Source organism: Ovis aries, chromosome 21, assembly GCF_016772045.2.
Source record: "Ovis aries strain OAR_USU_Benz2616 breed Rambouillet chromosome 21, ARS-UI_Ramb_v3.0, whole genome shotgun sequence".
NCBI classification, from domain to species: Eukaryota; Metazoa; Chordata; class Mammalia; order Artiodactyla; family Bovidae; genus Ovis; species Ovis aries.
In genome coordinates this window covers 3,360,413-3,383,506 of record NC_056074.1, presented here as the reverse complement: position 1 = coordinate 3,383,506, position 23,094 = coordinate 3,360,413, and positions in this window count along the sequence as shown.

The following is a 23,094-nucleotide window of genomic DNA, read 5'->3' as shown; positions in this document are numbered from 1 at the left end:
CATTGTTTAGATCTCCTGCAAATACTAGTCATCGGATTACAGGGACCTGGAAAAACACCTCAGCGGACTGTTTGATCTGCCATGGAGCAAAGAATCTGGGACTCTGGCCTGACCATCCGTCTAAAAGGCAACATAAAGGATTATAAATAACTGTTCCAGCTGCCAGTGACCTAAAAGCAAAGGCAATGTCAGGGGAAAGTGCTGGGAGCACATATGCAGTGGGAGAAGGTGGTGGTGGAGGGATGTACTGAAATAGTCCATTGAAAATTTCATGGAAACAATCCAAAGCCTGTTCACGCAAGCATCACTTATGGATCGCTCGGTATGTATCAGACACTGCAGAGAAAGCTCACCAGGAAAGGCAGCACAGCGCGATGAAAAGGCCGTGGGTTCCAGAGCCAGACACATCAGGATGGATGTCCTGGCTCCATTATTGGACTCTGTTCACAGGGATTACGTGTGCGCAGGGCAAAGCAAAACCTGAACCCGCCCCAACTTTGTTAGTTGCAAATCACTTATATAGAGAGCAGGCTTGTTCATGCGTAGCTCACCCCTTCTTGTTTCTGGTGCTGAGGGCTTGTGCTCCTAAAAACACTGACAGCAGCTCTGCTTTGAGACTTTCTTACCTCTGGTGACACAGCCAGGGAGGACCCAGCTCTTAACTCTGTAAATTGTATGTTTGGAAGCAAAAACACACACATCCTATGTCCTGCCCAGTGTCAAGTAAAAATACAAACCCTTAGCATAGTACATAGAGTTTCTTATAATCTGACTCTTATTAGCCTGAACAGTGGGCTTCCCAGGTGGCCCTAGTGGTAAAGAACCTGCCTGCCAAGCAGGAAACATGAGACACAGGTTCAGTCCCTGGGTCAGGAAGATCCCCGGAGGAGGGCACAGCAATCCACTCCTGTATTCTTGCCTGGAGAATCCCATGGACAGAGGAGCCTGGTGGGCTACAGCCCATAGAGTCACAGTCGCACATGACTGCAGTGACTTAGCACACACACAGCCCAGTCTGAGAAGTAGTTTTAGTTCGATACACTCTGCATCCTGAATATAACATTCTTAATACACAAAGATTTATGCAAGCATTTAGACAATAGTGTGTAATAGGTGAGAAGTAAACATCAGGTCATTTTTCTTCTTTGCAAATGAGCTAAGCCTGGACTGGAATGACCTACATGGTCTATTTTGTCATAGATGATAAACAAAAGAAAACAACAGAGTCATGCTTTATATTCACTCCAACGTCTTTGCTCCCTGCCCTGTAGAGAGAAATTTCCCACCCCAATCTATGCCACTCCTTCCCTAAACTGTGAAAACCCGGACCTTTTCCGGAATGGGCTTTGTGTTAGACTGTTTTCAATCCCTTGGCTACATGACTAAGACCTGCTCACCCTCCTCAATGAGTTGCTTGAAAGGTCTTGGAAAAATCGCACAGCCTCCTTGGCTAAGTGAAACCAGCTCCTGAAAGAGCACTCCTTATAAACTGTCTTGTCCATATGTTTCTGGAGGATGTGCCATCTGGGATTAGAGTGCTCATATTTTATGAAGCAGAAAAGCAAAAAATATGTTCACAATTTAACAGTCCCATTTGATGGGAAAGGGGAATTGAATGTATTTCTAACAAATATATATCATTTCAATATGTGAACCCACTGTGTGCCAGAAATCCAATTAGACAATCTTTGGAGTTGAAATGAATTAAGTGACATGGTGCTTATCTTTAAGGAAGGAGAAAGTCCAGAGAGAGAGGGAACTTGCCTCTGGTCAAACTGTCAGTAATATACAAAGTTATAAAAGCGAAGTGAAAGTCACTCAGTTGTGTCCGACTCTTTTGTACCCCATGGACTATCCAGTCCATGGAATTCTCCAGGCCAGAATACTGGAGTGGGTAACCTCTCTGTTCTCCAGTGGATCTTCCCAGCCCAGGAATCGAACTGGGGTCTCTTGCATGGCAGGCAGATTCTTTACAAGCTGAGCTATCGGGAAAGTCTTGTAAAGAAATATCCTAAAAGCAGATTTCCTCATCCAAGCCAGGTCCAGGAGGTTGGTCAAAGCTGCTGCCATCCTTGTACTGGGGAAGAATCTGCAGTTCATAGAAGGGGTGTCATCACCTTGCCATGAGCAGGCAAGGGAGGTGGCACAGGCCTCATGCCTTGTCTTCTTTGCCATAAGTCAAAGAAGAAATGGAGTGCTTGGCAGTTATTTGTAAGACCTTCACCCAGCTGCATTCATTTAACAAACATTTCTTAAGAACCAGCAAATGCTAAACAATACATACTGTAAAAAGGGACCACACTCCACCGCTTGCAACGAATGTGCTTGTCAGATCCACCCCCCTAGCCTTTTTTGGCATCTTTACATGTATTTGTGTGACTTGCCACATTATGTAGTTTCTTAATTAGTTGGCCATATTGCAAATATACCTCAGCGTGGCCCAACTGTAGACCTCAGTCCATTATCATATCATTAAGTTAAATTAGTGGGTTGTGACAAGGATTCTTCTGGCTATTATTAACAACAGAATAGATTAAAATTCAATGTAATGGAAAGTATTAGAGTGCTTCCTCTAGAAATATATTACCTTAATGTCTTTATCAAAACTCAGCAGTGGCCACAGGACTGGAAAAGGTCAGTTTTCATTCCAGTTCCAAAGAAAGGCAATGTCAAAGAATGCCCAAACTGCCACACAAGTATGCTCATTTCACATGCTAGCAAGGCAATATTCAAAACCCTTTAAGCTATGCTTCAATAGTACATGAACTGAGAACTTCCAATGTACAAGCTAGATTTAGAAAAGGCAGAGGAAGCATAGGTCAAATTGCCAGCACCCGCTGGATGATACAAAAGGCAAGAGAATTCCAGAAAAAACATCTGCTTCTGGTTCATCAGCTACATGAAAGTCTTTGACTGTGTAGATCACAACAAACTGTGGAAAACTGTTAAAGAGATGGGAATACAGAAGACCTTATCTGCTTCCTGAGAAACCTGTATGTAGGTCAAGAAGCAACAATTAGAACCAGGCATGGAAAAACAGACTGGTTCCAAACTGGGAAGGGAGTACATCAAGGCAGTATATTGTCACCCTGCTTATTTAACTTATATGCAGAGTACATCATGAGAAATACTGGGCTGGATGAAACACAAGCTGGAATCAAGATTGCTGGGAGAAATATCAACAACCTCAGACATGCAGATGACACCACCCTTATGATAGAAAGCAAAGAGGAGCTAAAGAGCCTCTTGATGAAAGTGAAAGAGGAGAGTGAAAAAGTTGGCTTAAAGCTCAACATTCAGAAAACGAAGATCATGGCATCCAATCCCATCACTTCATGGCAAATAAATGGGGAAAAAATGGTAACAGTGGCTGACTTTATTTTCTTGGGCTCCAAACTCATTGTGAATCGTGACTGCATCATGAAATTAAAAGACACTTGCTCCTTGGAAGAAAAGCTATGACAAACCTAGATAGTGTATTAAAAGCTGATGCATCACTTTGCCAACAAAGGTCCGTATAGTCAAAGCTATGGGTTTCCTAATCAGTACGGATATGAGAGTTGGACCATAAAGAAGGCTCACCGCTGAAGAATTGATGGTTTCAAGTTGTGCTGGAGAATACTCTTAAGAGTCCCTTGGACAGCAAGGAGATTAAACTGGTCAATACTAAAGGAAATCATCCTGAATATTTATTGGAAGCACTGATGATGAAGCTGAAGCTGATCCAATACTTTGGCTACCTGATGCAAAGAGCTGACTTACTGGAAAAGATCCTGATGCTGGGAAAGATTGAGGGCAGGAGGAGAAGTGGATGACAGAGGATGAGACGGTTGGATAGCATCATTGTCTCAATGGACATGAGTTTGAGCAAACACCGGGAGGTAGTGAAGGATGGGAAATTCTGGTGCGCTTCAGTTCATGGCATAACAAAGAATATGACATGACTGAGCGACTGAACAACCACTACTGCCACCACCACCTAAATTATATATATATATATATATATATATATATAATATATATGCATGCATAACCTAATTTAATTGTACTTATTAGTGTGGGTTATAGTGTATAAAATTTAAATGCCATCTCCCATGTATCTAAAGTACTCAACAGTATTCAATGTGTATTTCAAAATGGAGAATGTCAATTAAATAGTAACAGTAATAAACAATTTACTGTATTTAGGATGTGATATCCTTTAGTCTGCCTCTAGAATCCAGACTGTCTGTTAAAGAAAGAACTACTAGCAGTGAAGGAGTAGAGACATAGACTTCGGGAACGGACGGTGGACACAGAGGGGAAGGAGAGCGTGGGGCGCACTGACAGCAGCACTGACGTGGATGCACTGCCGTGCTTAAACTGCGTAGCTGGTGGAAAGCTGGGGGCACCGTGATGACAGGAAGTTTGTATCCATTTTGAATCCCCAGATTTAGTTCAAAGACAGGGATGTTGTACGTACTCCCCAAATGCACAGACCTATGAGACATAGTGTAGAAAGGGGATTTTGTCCTTCTGTTAGGCCAAAGTGACTCAGATAAACTATAAACTGATTGATTAGACCAGAGTGATTAACTGAACAATGGAACTACTAGCAGATTAGTATATTTAAGCATTAAATGAACATATTATGAAGTATTAAATGCTTTTGGAGAGTAAACTTAGACTTGCTGAACATTTCTCAGCATATTTTGAAATGATATTCTATACTATGCATAAGTATATTTATTGGCAAATGTTGAATATATTATTAATAGAGAAATTCAAAATTTAACCTAAAAATGTATTATAAGAATGTAAAAGTGAAGAGTTGGGGTGAAAATTAAATGGGGAGAAATAATCCCCCTTAAAGTTCTTGGAGAAAAGTTTGGCATGATATAACAACAGACTACCCAAGACATTTCACGTGTTCCTGTCATTATAATAGATGTTTTACAGGTGTCTCCAAAATGGAGTTATCATTTTGGGATTGTCGTGACAATGATGCTACAATCAGGTTTAGATTTATTGTGGTCAAATTACCATTGACTTTCTGCAATCCTCTGAGTCTCTATAACTTATAGCCAACTTGGGAGGGTGAAACTAAGATTCTGGAGACTGTGAACTCTGAATCTGACTAAAATCATTGTATACATCTTGGGCCAGGATCCTATTTCAGTTAAATTCAAGTTCTAAGTCTAAGGGAGGTGAAAATTATAAGCCGTAAGATCTAGGAACACAATCCTGGGTCCTGGGTAAAGTTCAAAGACTCTGTTTCCAGACTTCATCTAACACAGGGTAAAGTTTTATCAGTCCAAAAAAAAAATTACTATTTGCTTTCTATTTTGGGTAATTAAATTTTCCTGTAAATTATATTACAATGTGAGTGTTGCCTTATTTTTCTGTACCAGCGTGTGCTGGAATTTTATTATAAACTGTAGGTGAGGACATGCAAGCAGCCTGGTTGACATAACAGACACATCTATTTATGCGCTATCTACCATATGTCAGGCACTATGCACCATTTTCGTATGTGTTATTTTATTCAAACAAATATGCAGTTACAGATGGATTACAGAGAGATGAATAAACTTGCCTAAGGTCACACACATAGAAATCAGCAAAGCCAGCACTGGAAGTCAGATCTCTCCAAAACCCAAGTACAATTCTGTTTCTGTCACTACACCACACTGCTCCTCTGCTTCTATCAACAGGTTGCCATAAGCCAGGGATGTTATCGTGTTATTTTATCGATATACCCAACTTCCATCAGTTTCTTATGAGTTTTTAAAGATGGAAATAAAAAGTGCAGAGAGAAAAAATGTCTCTTTAAAAATTATATCACTGTTAAGAAATAGAATAGATTTAGATACAGATTTAGGGTTTCAGGAAATCCATATTAGGAACTGAAGGGCAGATCTGTATCAGGAATTGAGAGGCAAGTATTTTTTCTATTATTTCATTGTGTCTGTTCTTCATATATAATGCCAGGGTAAATGTCAGAATGATTCAGGCCAATAATTGGAAACAATATATTACAGCCCCTGAATTAATGAGGTTTAAGCGTCTCTGTTTTACAAGAAAAAAAAAATTGGTTGAGATTATATTACAAAGAAGTAATAACCATTGGATTATTACCTCCTTTATACCTAATAAGAATATTTATTTCAAGATTTTTATCTTTGTATAACACACATAGAAGTATATTATCTAGAAAGAAATGTTCTTTGGTTTTTATAAATCCTTGGGGTCTGCTATGTCGCTTTAGTCATGTCTGACTCTGTGCAACCCCATAGACAGCAGCCCAGCAGGCTCCACTGTCCCCGGGATTCTCCAAACAAGAATCCTTGGGGTAGGCACCTAAAAACTACCAAATGGGCACTAAGTAGTAAACCCACTTTCCTGACTGGTGGGTTGGAAACTGGGATCATGACCCTTCACTAAGGGAGCCGTCAGTGTGTCCCCACTCACCGTTGTTGCAAACACTCTCCTTCCGCCACGGGGCAGCCTCTCTCCGAAGACAGTGTGGCTTAGAAATGACACAGCCGACAGGGGATTAATCTCCTAGATATACAAGAAGATCTTGCAACTCAATATCAAAAAAACAACTCAACCAAAAAAATGGGTGGAAGATCTAAATAGACATTCCTCCAAAGAAAACACAGAGACGACCAAAGAGCAGGTCAAAAGTGCTGCAACTGTTACAGACGCGTAGATCCGAACTACAGCGGGCTGCCACCTCGTGGTGACCAGAATGGCCGTCATCATGAATATTCAAACAGATTCTGAGGCTGTGGGGAAAAGGGACCCCTCTCGCACTGTGGGTGGGAATGCAAAGTGTTACAGCCACTGGAAACAGTATGAAGTTTCTTTAAAAAAACCTAAAAATAGAGCTACTATGCAAGCCAGCAGTTCCATTTGGGCATATACTCAGAGAACATTAAAAAATATACAGGTACCCCAGTGTTCCTCATAGCACTATTCTCAATAGCCAGGACATGGAAACAAGCTAAAGATCAAGCAACAGAGGACTAGATAAAAAAGATGTGGTACATATATGCCATGGAATATTACTCAGCCATAAAAATGGCCGCAGTGCCATTTGCAGCAATATAGAGAGACCTAGAGATTGTCATACTAAGTGAAGTAAGTCAGACACAGAAAGACAAATATAATATGATATCATGTATATGTGGAATCTAAAAAAAAAAAAACAAAGACACAAATGAACTTACTGACAAAACAGAAGTAGAGTCATAGATGAAGAAAACAAACTTATGGTTACTAGGAGATAAGAGTGGACAAATTGGGACTGAGGGACTGAGACTGACATATACATACTACTATATATAAAATAAGCAACAAATAAGAACCTACTATATAGTGCAGGCCGGTCTACTCAATAATCGGTAATGGCCTGCATGATAAAAAATGAAAAAAAGAGTGTATATATATATATATATATATATATATATATGTATATATATATATACTGACACTGTTGTACACCTGAAATTAACAACATTGTAAATCAATTATACTCTAAATTAAAAAAAAGAAGTAGAAGACATCAGTGTAGTACCTTGTGAGATGGAATAAAACTAGGCTTGCAATGTTCTCCCAACTCTCAATATAGATAATTTTCAAAAAATGCTTTTCAGGAGCAAAAGCTATAGAGTTAACCTCTCCTGAACTCCACAAAAACTAGCTTCAAATACATTTATATTCATAAGGTTATTTTATTTATAATATAAAAAATACACAAAATCGTCATCAACAAACCAAAAGCATTTCCTTTCATAGCTCTCAAAATACTAACACTGAACCTCAGACCCACTCTTTTATCACTGAGTCAGCATTTATATCCATTTAATACACAGAGGTACATGGAAAACCAGTTTCCTATTAGGTCAAAGAGATATTTTACTAATAAAAATAAAGGATCTGAAGTAGTTTTCTCTACCTGAGTGAACAACTTTATTAACTCTTTTAAATTAAATAGAACCCACTTATATTATTAGAAACCTAAATTTTCATAGAGAGCTTTCATTGTCATCTCATTTTTTTTTCTTCCCTATGAATCCTGTAAGAAAACAATGGGTGGATCACTGCCTTCATATTACAGATAAAGAAACCGAGGTTTGACAACATAAAATATGAAGTCATGTCACAGAACCAGGGGATGGTGAAGCCAGAACAACAATGCAAAACTGCCCTTAAGATTCTAGGTTCAGGTTCAGTTCAGTTCAGTTCAGTTGCTCAGTCGTGTCCGACTCTTCGCAACCACGTGAATTGCAGCACGCCAGGCCTCCATGTCCTTCACCAACTCCCAGAGTTCCAGTAAACTCACGTCCATTGAGTTAGTGATGCCATCCAGCCATCTCATCCTGGGTCATCCCCATCTCCTCCTGCCCCCAATCCCTCCCAGCATCAGAGTCTTTTCCAATGAATCAATGCTTCACATGAAGTGGCCAAAGTACTGGAGCTTCAGCTTTAGCATCATTCCTTCCAAAGAAATCCCAGGGCTGATCTCCTTCAGAATGGACTGGCTGGATCTCCTTGCAGTCCATGGGACTCTCAAGAGTCTTCTCCAACACCACAGTTCAAATGCATCAATTCTTTGGCGCTTAGTAGTCCATACGTGACTACTGGAAAAACCATAGCCTTGACTAGACGGACCTTTGTTGGCAAAGTAATGTCTCTGCTTTTTAATATGATATCTAGATTGGTCATAACTTTCCTTCCAAGGAGTAAGCGTCTTTTAATTTCATGGCTGCAATCACCATCTGCAGTGATTTTGGAGCCCCAAAAAATAAAGTCTGATACTGTTTCCACTGTTTCCCCATCTATTTCCCGTGAAGTGATGGGACCAAATGCCATGATCTTCGTTTTCTGAATGTCGAGCTTTAAGCCAACTTTTTCACTCTACTCTTTAACTTTCATCAAGAGGGTCTTTAGTTCCTCTTCACTTTTTGTCATAAGGATGGTGTCAGCTTCATATTTGAGGTTATTGATATTTCTCCCAGCAATCTTGATTCCAGCTTGTGGTTCTTCCAGCCCAGCATTTCTCATGATGTACTCTGCATACAAGCTAAATAAGCAGGGTGACAATATACAGCCTTGACGTACTCCTTTTCCTATTTCAGGTTAGTTTCAACCTATGTTAAAAACCAAAGAATGGAAGAAAACTTCTGGAGTTGAGTGCTGTGGAAACAAGAAGAAAAAAGAAACAGGAAAGAGAAAAATGCCTAGGAGAGGAGACATTATTTTCCTAGCCCAGGAAAATGTCGGGTCTTTATTCAACTCTGGAGTGTCTGTTTGGATAGGTAAAGCCATCCCACACCCTGCCCTCTAGGGTAAAGAAAATATTCCTGAAGAATCCAATCATGGTAGCAGGGACCTCAGATTTCCAAATATCAGGGAGGTATGAGTTAAAGCATTAAGGGCTGTGTGAAGAGTGAGTCTGACGTCTATACTTATGAAATATTCTGTGCGATGTGATCTCCCCCAGATCCTGCATTAATGAATGCAAATGAAGGGATTGAGGAGAAATGGGCTGACACACTTAATCAAGGCTGCCTGAACTATCTTAGTGATAAAGCTGCAATAACATTCTTAAATTTGGTGGCTGGGATTGATCCCATATAATAATACATTAGAAGTCATAAACCTTCCCTTTATAAAAAGGTAGAAATGCATTTTAACAAGCACTGTTTCCTAGATTTCTGGGCTATTTATAGATAACTTATTTTTAACTTAAAAATCTCCATGAAATCTGTAAACTTGAAACTACAAACAGCTGACATGTACAGTCTGATAATCAACGAATTTACGCTAGGACTTCAGCACTGGAAGACAAACATTTAGGCAGCTTGATGTTAAAAATGATCAGCCAATTACTTTGATTTAATTAAAAGTCAATTCATTCTGTGTAGGAAAAAATCTACAGGTCATTAGGCAAAACCAAAACGTGCACAAAAACAATCAAGCATTTATTTAAATTTGTTCATGTTTCTAACAGTAGTTTAGCATCTTTTTCCTCATAGTTAGTGACTTGTTCAGAAATGAAACCCTTTCATTTCATATCACCAGAACATTCTGCACCTTGTACTATCCAAGACTGAATCAAACACAGGACATGGATCAAATGGTTTACAGGAAGGTCACCCAGGTTAAAGGTCTATCAGATTAAAGGTCTTCACCATTGAAATTTTCCCTGTATACCACTTCTCTACTTCTAAAATCAGCAGCTATTGCTTTAATGTGTACCAATAAGTGTAACCAACTACATCTTGGCTCCAAGATCCCCCAAAGTCGGCGTCCTAGTACCCTCCTTATGTTGACTGCCTCATCGTGGCTCCAGGGTATAACAGAATATGCCTTTGAAATTTGCATGTCTCTAATTAGTGGATTTGCACATTAGCTACCTCTACAACAACCAGCTGCCACCTGTACTTCCTGTATGTATGACACGTCATGACACCACAGAGCCCTCTCTCTGAATCCTCAAAGTGCAAGATTGCATCTTTGTTAGCCAGTCAGAAAAGTACACACTTTTACTCATTTTGCTTTTCATACATAAAGTTAGAGTTGACCAATTTCCAATGTGTGAAAAGAAGGAAATACCAGAACTGCTATTTCCTAATTCCTCTAGCCTAGGATGGGAGGAAGGAAGTAGTCTAAAGGGCTCTGCTGATAATACATTTAATTAAAAGAAGGAATGAACGTAACCAGGAATAGCTTAAAACAATCAATGGAGACAATAGAGGTATCACTGAAAAGCATGATAAATGCAAAGCATATGTTTTGCCTAAAGCAGTATCATTTTGGCTCATTCTTATTTCTCCCCAAAAGGCAAGGAAATGTGATTTTTCCACACACACACACACACACAAAAGGTGAAAACTATCAAAAGATAGCACCTATGTAGATCATGACAAAGTGGTGAGTGATGTTGCATTCCTCATCCTTAGCTCAGACTGCAGCAAGACACTCAAATAAAGATCTGAGGTTCCTCTGAATACTGCATGTTCTGCTAGATTCCATTTTATTCAGTTGAGTATTCACCATCGGATACAAACGAGCAAACACTGGGGAAAAAGTGCAATGGCTAGAAATTAAATCCAAACGAGGAGACTCTCACAAGGGAACAGTATCTCCTTTCCCCCTACCATGAAAAAGCACCACGAATGGTGGTGCAATGGTAAAGAATCCATCTGTCAATACAGGAGATACAAGAGACATAGGTTCAATTCTTGGGTTGGGAAGATCCCCTGGAAAAGGAAATGGCCACTGACTCCAGTATTCTCGCTTGCAAAATTCCATGAACAGAGGAACTTGGCAGGCTATAGTCATGGCATTGTAAAGAATCTGACATGACTAAACACGCACACACACACACACACACACACACACACACACACATGAGCAAGCACTGGGGGAAAAGTCCAATGGCTATGAACCTAAATCCAGATGAAACTCTTGCATGGAAAAAGCATCTCCTTTCCCCCTACAATGAACAAACAGTGACACTGTGAATATTAATAGTGAAAAAGATCTAAGAAATTATTTTATACATTATCCATTACAGTTCTCACATTAGGGAAACAGAGAGAGAAGTAAAATGACTTGGAAAAAAACACACACGGTACAAGAAGCAAACCTGACTTAAGCATCATTAGCCTTTACTTGAAGAAGGCCATGGCAACCCACTCCAGTACTCTCGCCTGGAAAATCCCATGGATAGAGGTAGGCTGCAGTCCACAGGGTCGCTAAGAGTTGGACACAAATGAGCGACTTCACTTTCACTTTTCACCTTCATGCATTGGAGAAGGAAATTGCAACCCACTCCAGTGTTCTTGTCTGGAGAATCCCAGGGACAGAGGAGCCTGGTGGGCTGCCATCTATGGGGTCGTACAGAGTCGGACATGACTGAAGTGACTTAGCAGTGGCAGCCTTTACTCAGCAAGTGTGAAATGTGTTGCGTGTACCAAGTACTATGCTAGAGGCTGAAGATGTAGAAATAAAATATAGACTATCTTCTTAACGAGTCAATCTAAAGGAGGAGCTAAACTTGTAACAAAACCAACACAAGCCTAGGAGTTTAACGCTGCTAATTTCCTTTACATATAGGACTTCTGTGGTGGTCCAGTGGTTAAGAATCTGCTTGGTCATGCACGGGACACGGATTCAATCCCTGGTCCAGAAAGAGTCCACGTGGTATGGTGCATCTAAGCTAGCTCACTACAGCTACTGAAGCCCATGTGCCCTAGAATCCACGCTCAGCATCAGGAGAAGCCACCCCAATGAGTCGCCCATGCATCCTAACTAGAGAGTGCCCCCCACTCGCCACAACTGGAGAAAGCCCAGGTGGCAATAAAGAACCAGCACAGCCAAAAACATATAATCAGAAATAAGATAGACTATAAAAACGCTTCCTTTATATGTCGATTAGAGAATAGGGGTTTTGAGAAGTCATCCAGCCAGTGCATAGGATACCCAGACATGGCTGACTCTAGACTTCATGCTCTCAACCTGTTCTTTTTAAATGTAAAAGTTTTCTGATAAATATGTTTTGGTGATTTTGTGTATATGTACGTGTGAGGTGGGCAGTGGTGGGAAGAAATGACTGTGTGTGTATTTTCAGGGTTCAAAAATCCCACTCCAGTTAGCTGTCCAGCAACCTCTACTAGTAAACACCAGAGGCAAGAGTTTGCCCACAGACACTGACCTCTGACCAGAAACATTTTGCAGAGGTACAAATAAAATTGTATCAGTCACTGCTCATTACGCTGAGCGGATTGTACGCTTGTGTGTGTGACAAGTTGCTATTGATCCTACCTAGGCTCCAGACAGTCAGAGGACCCATCTGTCCGGAGCTTTCTAAAAGCCTGCTCTGCCTCATCTTCCCTAGCTCTCTCTGTAAGAACTGGAAACTTGACAGGAGAAAACCAGCAGCCGTTAGCTACAAAGACTGGCCTGTTAATGATGTTGGCTCTGTTCCAGCCCGGGAAGGTCAGCGCTCTGCTGCGGTTTCAATTGATGTTGCAGAATGAATTCCCTGTGAGTGAGGAGAGAGAAGGCATCTCTGTGATCCCAGCACAGTGGGGAGGTGGTGACAGCCTAAACAGAGGGTGGGATCCACCACCAGCGGGAGGCTCACTAAGGGTAATATTCATCCCTATAGAATAGTCTGATTATATTTCATAGTCAAAAGAGTAGGAGGAGAATCCAAATTCAGCCAAAAGCTCATAGAATTAGGCAGGCTGATGTGTTTACTATCGTATTTTTCCCAATAGGATACCAGCTTTCTTTTAGGATTATCCCTTGGGTAGAAGTTCCACCAGTATACTTTCACCTTAACAGCAACAACTACAACAATAATGACAAATAAAAAGGTTTAAAAAAATTATAAATATGAAACCAAAAATTATTTATTTCAAATATCACAGCTTGTGGTTTTTCTTATGTCCATTTCATACATTGAAAAAGGCACCCAAAAAATATTAGCTCAGTGACTCAAAGCTAATTAGTGACAAATTGATTGTGTCAAGTTTTGGTCCTCTGACTCAAAAGCAGTGTTTCTCTGTTATAACTAGGTTGCCACAACAAAGTATCACAAACCATTGGCTCAAAACAACAAAAACTTTTTCTTTCACTGTGATACAGGCTAAAAGTTAAGAAGCTGGCAAGGCTATGCTCTCTTTTATTTGTTCAGCAGTCATTTTCCTACATGTTTTTCTAAGCAATGTATATATTTTTCTTAGTAGGTGCTATATCTTTCCAACTGGCCTAATTTGCAAATTTCCTTTACTTTTTTACACCATTCTAAGAGAGAATTAAACTGCTAATTAAATTGGATCTACTACAACTCTCATGACACCCACCCAGACACCCTAACAAGGTGCATTTATATTTATCAATTCTTTTTGTTGTTAGTCTTTGATCAATTTGCTCTCTGGCATCTCTCTATGAACATGACTTTATTTTTAGAGAATAGGATTGCATAAAATGTCTCTATTGATTAGTACATAAAAAGATAAATAAGCAGCTTTTGAACATTTTAAAATTAATTCCTGCCCTGTCTCTGGTCTACACAAATTATATTAGGTTTATTGTATTCAGTGGATAGTTTGGATTTTATTAGTAGTATCAATATTTTAGAACTATGGAGTTAGATGGGAACTTAAGTTTATGTCTATATGTCACATCCAAACACAATCATTTTAAACTGGTTCTTGTTAGGGAATGACACTGATTTAATCCTTTCTTCCTTTCTTTTTTAAAAAGGGGTAAAGAATGATTTACCCATGCCTAGAAGGGAACAGCATCAGGGAGTTCACCACCCCATTTTCCACCCTATCTCTGAACTCATTTCAACTGATCAAATAAGTAGGTGATGAAAGTGGTGGAACAGTGTGATTACTAAGCAGTTTAAACTCCAATATAAGGTGCAAAAGGATAGGAAATGCGGATGACTAGAAACCAGCACTAAACAGGGTATCAGCCTCATAACCTAAAGAGGAGGTTTCCTAATAAAGGAGACCAAGGAGCCCCTTCCTGCATGAGCAGGAATAGGGAAAATGAACTCCATTGGTTTGAATACAAATAGGACCCAGATAAAAAAGAGCAAGATTCAAAAAGCCAGGATACGCTTTACCTCTGATCCAATTTCATTAACCAGAAAATATTCTTCCTTGGTAGAGAGGAAGAAGTCCATGAGGGTAGAGAGATTTAGAGGTGTCTTCCAATGCCATTTCCTTCTCAAGGATGAAACAGGAACTCCCTGCCTGCACCTGTGTCTTTGAAAAAAAAGTAAGTTAATCAGGAGGCCCACCCACTTTCTCAACATCTGAGCAGACTATTGGACAGGCACTCACTAACTGTTTGGTCAATGGTGCCCACCCCATTCCAAAGCGTAGAATTTCAAGCAGCAGAAAAGAATAGTTAACCAAGGAATTTCTCATGGCACTTGCCTCTCTCTCGCATCCTTCTAAACCTTTCTGTGCTCCAGTAATTTTATTGCATTGTTGCTGTTCAGTTGCTCAGTCATGTCTGACTCTTTGCGACCCCATGGACTACAGCACGCCAGGCCTCCCTGTCCATCACCAACCCCTGGAGCTTCAAATTCATGTCCATTGAGTTGGTGATGCCATCCAAGCATCTCATCCTCTGTCGTCCCCTTCTCCTCCCACCTTCAATCTTTCCCAGCATCAGGGTCTTTTCCAGTGAGTCAGTTCTTCACATCAGGTGGCCAAAGTATTGGAGTTTCAGCTTTGACATCAGTCCTTCCAATGAACAGTCAGGACTGATTTCCTTTAGGATGGATGGTTGGATCTCTTTGCAGTAGAAGGGTTTCTCAAAAGTTTTCTCCAACACCAAGAAATAGTTTCCAGTAAATAGTATCCAATAAACTTGGATATCAAGAAACTATTTCTCTTGATCTTGTATAAAGTTTCTGTCTCACTTTATTTTTAGTTTTCCTCCTTGTCACTCTCTCACTTTCACACCTTTTATCTGAGATGCATCTCAGTTACTCCCCACCCTGAGTCAGGCCTGGGGGACCTCTTGGCCTCAATCCATGGCCTGACGTCCTGCTGATGCAAGGGAGGAGCGTGAGGAAATGCACTTCATCCAGACCCAGATCCAAATCAGCCTAATGTTTGCTCTGTTCTATCTCTCTTTGTGTCTATCTGGGGCTTCCCAGGTGGCTCAGTGGTGAAGAGACTGCCTGCAATGCAGGAAACGCAGGTTCAATCGCTGGGTCTAGAAGATGCCCTGGAGAAGGAATAGCAACCCACTCCAGTATTCTTGTCTGGGAAATCCCATGGACAGAGGAGCCAGGTGGCAGTCAAAGAAGAGTCAGACACAACTTTGCAACTAAACAGCAACAGCACCTCTATCTATCTTTCTAACATCTATCCATTTATCTATCACAGACATTACAATAAATCTATAAGTTCAGTGTATTCTATTACTATAGTGACAAGGAGACTGAGATACAGAAATTTCAGGGTGCTCTCCATATTATAAGCTAGACAGTGATAGAACTGGGATTTGAATCCAGAAAAGTTTATCCAGATGGGGAGGTTAATATTATAACACTGGAATTACATGATTAACCTCTCAGTTAACAAAGCCTGATACCAGAATTCAAGCCCAAGATGGTCTTTCATCAGGATCTCTTTTCTAATATACTTTATTGTATGGTAAATCAAGAAGAAGGAAAGATGACTGGATCATAGGCTTTTGTTTAGCAATATAAACACCTAAGGGAATTCCCAGGTGGCTCAGTAGTCAACAATCTGCCTTCCAATTCAGGAGACGCAGGTTTGGTCCATGGGTCAGGAAGATCCCATGGAGTAGGAAGTGGTGACCCACTCCAGGATTCTTGCCCAGATAATTCCATGGACAGAGGAGCCTGGTGGACTACAGTCCATGGAGTCACAAAGGAATAAGACACGACTGAGCGACTGAGCAAGCACACACACATAAATAGCTGAATCATAGATTTAAAATGGCCTTAAATGAATATAAAAAGTCAAGATTGTGTTCATCATTCACTCCTTCATTCAGCTGAGAGCCCAGCCTGTTGTTAAATCACAACGGCCTCATCAATGGCTCCTACAAACAGTAATTTTAAGTTTTCAATACACTGAAATGCTTGGTATCTACATCTTAAAAGTTTTCTACTAAATTTTAGTTGGTGGAGGTAAAATACTGGGAGATTTTCAGCATATAACTCTACAAGAAGGAGAAACCAGGAGGTCTACTACTCAGTGCATGGTTCAGTTCACTGACTGACATAGAAACCACACAGGCCACTACTTGCCTCGTAAAGGATGTGAGCTGTGAAATTAACCCCTTGATCTCCTGGGATAATAAAAGGAGATTTCTCTCTAGCCCTTCACAAACATAAACTTTCAGGTTTTCCTATGGCAGCTAGGAAAGCAATTCATCCTATTGGTGGTGCTAGTGGTGGAGAATCTGCCTACCATTGCAGGAAACAGAGGAGACTTAGGTTAGTCTCTGGGTTGGGAAGATCCCCTGGAGGAGGGCATGGCTACCCACTCTAGTATTCTTGCCTGGAGAATCCCCATGGCCAGAGGAACCTGATGGGCTAAAGTCCATAGGGTCACAAAGAGTCAGATACAACTGAAGCGACTTAGCACAGCATGCACCACTCGTGCTTAGTTGCTCACTCATGTCTGACTCTATGCAAACCCATGGACTGTAGTCTGCCAAGCTCCTCTGGTCATGGGGATTCTCCAGGCAAGAATACTGGAGTGGGTAGCCATGCCCTCCTCCATAGCACCACTAGTAAGGGAATAGTAGTCAGAGAGTGCTTGAATCCTATAGCATGGTGCTCAACTCCTTCTAAATGCTCACTGGCTCAGGGCTGCCAGAATGGAGCCAAAGGAAATAATGGAGCAGAATAACTGTGTGTCTTTCATCTGGATCTTCCATACTATGTCTTACATCCAAAATCAGGAGTTGAGCAGCTGCATTTCTTAACTGTATCTTCTAAGTTAATTGATGCCAATGCTACATAAGAAATACAAAAAAAAAAAAAAAAAACTTGCCAGGATGGAGATAAAAAGTAAAATATCACCTATAGTCCCCATTTTGTTTATCAGTGAGCTTGGTTTTCTCAGAATTTATCACAGAGGAAGTGAAGAAGCCTTTGTCATTCATCCAGTCACTTGCATTTTCATACTTTTAATCTTAACACTACTATGTAGTTATCAATTATTTTGAGCTCATCCTATGCACCATTCTGATCATAATTCATAGCTCAGAACTCACTGGTGGCTCTCACATATTTAGAGAGGTGAGTCCCAAATCTTTTGCATTGCATGCAAGAGCCTCCATAAAACAGTGCCTGGATATGTTTCTGCCAAGAGTTTGCCTGTCAGTTGTATCCATTTTGAAGCAATTCTCTTCTCTAAACACATGCACAATGCCAGGTTCATGATTTTGTCTGCTCACAATGGTTTTATTTTCAGTTCAGTTCAGTTCAGCCGCTCAGTTGTGTCTGACTCTTTGCACCCCATGAACCACTGCACACCAGGCCTCCCAGTCCATCACCAACTCCTGGAGTTCACTCAAATTCATGTCCATCAAGTCAGTGATGCCATCCAGCCATCTCACCCTCTGTCGTCCCCTTCTCCTCCTGCCCCCAATCCCTCCCAGCATCAGGGTGGCAAGAATACACAGGAGAACTATGCAAAAAAGAGCTTCACGACCCAGATAATCACGATGGTGTGATCACTCACCTAGAATCAGACATCCTGGAATGTGAAGTCAAGTGGGCCTTAGAAAGCATCACTACAAACAAAGCTAGTGGAGGTAATGGAATTCCAGTTGAGCTATTTCAATCCTGAACGATGATGCTGTGAAAGTGCTACACTCAATATGTCAACAAAGTTGCTTTTATTTTAGGTAGTCTTTATTCATCTTAAGTTAAATGAGAACTATCAGATGAAAGATCTAGGAGGACATTATATGCTTCTTCCTCACTTTAATATATTCCACTGTGGTTATAGTGCCATATCTGTAGTTCTGTTTTATTTTAAATAAATGATTAGACCCGGGTTTGATTCTTGGGTCGGGAAGATCCCCTGGAGAAGGAAATGGCAATCCACTCCAGCACTCTTGCCTGGAAAATTCCATGGACGGAGGAGCCTGATAGGCTACAGTCCATGGGACCCGCAAATAGTAGGACACAACTGAGCGACTTTATTTACTTACTTACTTAATTAGTTTAAAATTGAATATAAACGTGTACTGAGTGTGAGCATATAGAAGATACTTAATAGCTATTAATATTTGCCGGGGTCCAGCCCCGGTGGATCCAGAGTAATTTGAAGTGGGGATGGAGTTGGCGAGGAGAGATTTATTTATTTAGAGATATAAAGAGAGATTAGGGAAGAATAATGCAGTGAAAGAGAGGAGAGAAAATAGAGGAGAAAAGAGGCTGTATTCCTTGGTTTACACAGGAGACCAATAAAACTCCAAGACAAGGGGCTCGCACTGTCTACGTAGGCCACCAGCACCCACTTGAATAGCGGAGGGTGCCCCGCCTTGGGCTCCCTCTCACGTGGGTCTTAGAAGCCAGGGCAAATAAGTAGAACCAGAGAGCCTCTGTGTTCCAGACGGAAATTCAGCCTGAAAAGGGAAAATAAGAAAAGAACGACATGGGGGAGCCAAGCATTGGTGCAAGACCCACAACTTTATTTTCGAAGGCAGCTTATATACCCTAAGTTTGTACATACAAAACTAATGGAATATGCAGAGTTATGCAGGGGCAGCAGTCCTGCCCTTATTGAGACCAGGCTTTCTTTCTGCATACCTTCCCATATACAAAAGGTCTTAGGTGGTTTTACATCATCTTCTGGCCAGGGGGCCTGTTAACATTTTTATGGCTCTTTTCCTAGATAAATGTCTATCAACCAGAAAACTCATTTTCCCTTGAAGTGTTTTTTCTGTAATCTGCATCACCCTTAAAGTACTAATAAAGTTACATTCCTGTAGAACAAAGATGCAGTGGGTTATAACAAAGAAAGTACTTAACTCAAAGATCTAATGTTGCTAATTACAGGGCTACTACCTGTTTTTTCTACATACCAACTATATCAACAAATAAAAGATATGAGAACTTGACAGCAAGTATTGGCTCAAGAATGAAACCCTTAATCAGCCCTATGCTAATGATTTTGACCCCTCGGAAGCCCCTACATTCCTAGGATGTTTTAAGCTTCCTGTGCCTCTCGTGGTCAGGAGGCTGCAAACAATCACATGCGCAGCTGTAAGAGTCTGGACAAACCTGTCAGGCAGGCTAGAAAGCCATCAGACAGGTTTTTGGATTGAAATACTCTTATTATGCCCAGGAGACTTATCATCTAAAAGCTCTAAATTAACTTTTTCCAGAAAAAGGTGGTGGGGGGACAACCCCCTGTTAATGTTAGAAGAATAGGTGGAAAGCATAACACAGTAAAGCAGGCATACTCTGGTTTTGGGGGTAGATGCTCGAGAAAATCCAGGGGGACCCCTGAGGCCTGATCCTGCCTTTGTGTTTTGCCAGGCCCCTTTCCTCATGACCTTTGCCACGGACGGGATTCCCCATGCTGGCTCCTGGCAAATATTCACTGAATTTAGGAGGATGAAAACACAAATAAATCTCCTTTTCTTAAGGAAATCATCATCTACTTAAGGGTAAGAAGAGCACATGGGAAACTTAGAAGTCTAAAAGATAATGCCAAATTGTCAATGGTTGATATTTAAAGAAGTGGTACAGATATTATATATTATACAGGGCTCAGAAAATCATATGAACAAGATGAGTTGGAGAAATGAAACTTATAGATGGAACATATAGCAAATCTCAAAAGTTGGGTGAGATACTGGAGAGCAAAGACTGAGACAAGGGTGTCCTGTGTGGCTGAAAAGTCCAGTGGACATACATTATCAACTCACTTTCAACTAAGGTATAACAAGTAACTACTATCTTAGAGACTCAAATGACAGCTAATCCATCTGTCAGTCAGTCAGTCAGTCAGTTCAGTCACTCAGTTGTGTCCAACTCTTTGCAACCCCATGAATTGCAGCACGCCAGGCCTCCCTGTCCATCACCAACTCTCAGAGTTCACTCAGATTCACAGCCATTGAGTCAGTGATGCCATCCAGCCACCTCATCCTCTGTCGTCCCCTTCTCCTCCTGCCCCCAATCCCTCCCAGCATCAGAGACTTTTCCAATGAGTCAACTCTTCGCTTGAGGTGGCCAAAGTACTGGAGTTTCAGCTTTAGCATCATTCCCTCCAAAGAAATTCCGGCTCTAATCTCCTTCACAATGGACTGGTTGGAACTCCTTGCAGTCCAAGGGACTCTCAAGAGTCTTCTCCAACACCACAGTTCAAACACATCAATTCTTCAGCGCTCAGTCTTCTTCACAGTCCAACTCTCACATCCATACATGACCACAGGAAAAACCATAACCTTGACTAGGTGAACCTTTGTTGGCAAAGTAATGTCTCTGCTTTTGAATATGCTATCTATGTTGGTCATAACTTTTCTTCCAAGGAGTAAGCATCTTTTAATTTCATGACTGCATCTACAGTATTTTGGAGCCCCCAAAAATAAAGTCTGATACTGTTTCCACCGTTTCCCCATCTGTTTCCCACAAAGTGATGGGATTAGATGCCACAATCTTTATTTTCTGAATGTTGAGCTTTAAACTAACTTTTTCCCTCTCCAGTTTCACTTTCATCAAGAGGCTTTTTAGTTCCTCTTCACTTTCTGCCATAAGGGTGGTGTCATCTGCACATCTGAGGTTATTGATTTCTCCTGGCAATGTTGATTCCAGCTTGTGTTTCTTCCAATCCAGCATTTCTCATGATGTACTCTGCATAGAAGTTAAATAAGCAGGGTGAAAATACACAGCCTTGACATACCCCTTTTCCTATTTTGAACCAGTCTATTGTTCCATGTCCAGTTCTAACTGTTGCTTCCTGACCTGTAGGTACCTCCCTTTCATCACTGTAGTCTGAAACTAATCCATGATGAATTGATGTCCCTTCTACTTTCACATAAGGCCATAGTAATAATCTCCTCCTTACCTTTACACACTCTTATTAAAAAATCTGCTGTACTCTCTTCTTAGAAGTCAGTTTCCACTACACATGCTGAGCAGTGGTTGGGTAGGGGACATTATACCCCTAATACCGGCTATTTGGAAGGGAAAGTTAGATCCAAGTCAAGTTACCCTTCCTCTTTCTCATGGACCCTTTAGGACTTTTAAACTGGGGTTCCATTTAATTTTGGATTAGGTATAACTACAGATTCACAACTGTAGAGAAAGTTACCCTTCAGAAACAAAGAATGAAGCAGGCATGCAAAGAGAAACAGAGATGAGAAATTGTCCACCCTCAGAAACACAGAGAAGGCAAACTTTCTCATCCTTGATTCCAGGAATATCGCAGGCCTTTTATTCTCTTGGAATCCATGCTATATTCCACACAGATATTAACTTTCATTTCTGAATTTTAATAATCATTTCACCACCGTCCAGTTCAGTCACCCAGTCATGTCTGACTTTGCAACCCCATGAACCACGGCACGCCAGGCCTCCCTGTCCATCAGAAACTCTTGGAGTCCACCCAAAATTATGTCCATTGGGTCAGTGATGCAATCCAACCACCTCATCCTCTGTCATCCCTTCTCCTCCTGCCCTCGATCTTTCCCAGTACCGCGGTCTCTTCCAATGAGTCAGCTCTTTGCATCAGGTGGCAAAGTATTGTAGTTTCACCTTCAGCATCAGTCCTTCCAATGAATATTCAGGACTGACCTCTTTTAGGATGGGCTAGTTGGATCTCCTTGCAGTCAAAGGGATTCTCAAGAGTCTTCGCCAACACCACAGTTCAAAAGCATCAGTTCTTTGGTGCTCAGCTTTCCTTATGGTCCAACTCTCCCATTCATACATGACTACTGGAAAAACCATAGCCTTGACTAGATGGACCTCAGTTGGCAAAGTAATGTCTCTGCTGTTTAATATGCTATCACCATATCAAGCCTACAATCCACTTTTCTTATCTTTCCTTTTCACTATTATTTTACCTTCACAATTTCATCTCTTTTCCCTCTTCAGTTCAGTTCAGTTCAGTCGTTCAGTCATATCCGACTCTTTGCTACCCCATGAATCACAGCACGCCAGGCCTCCTGTCCATTACCAACTCCTGGAGTTCACTCAGACTCACAGTCATCGAATCAGTGATGTCATCCAGCCATCTCATCCTCTGCCGTCCCCTTCTCCTCCTGCCCCCAATCCCTCCCAGCATCAGAGACTTTTCCAATGAGTCAACTCTTCGCATGAGATGGCCACAGTACTGGAGTTTCAGCTTTAGCATCATTCCTTCCAAAAGAAATCCCAGGGCTGATCTCCTTCACAATGGACTGGTTGGATCTCCTTGCAGTCCAAGGGACTCTCAAGAGTCTTCTCCAACACCACAGTTCAAAAGCATCAATTCTCGGCGCTCAGCCTTCTTCACAGTCCAACTCTCACATCCATACATGACCACAGGAAAAACTGCAGCCTTGACTAGATGGACATTAGTTGGCAAA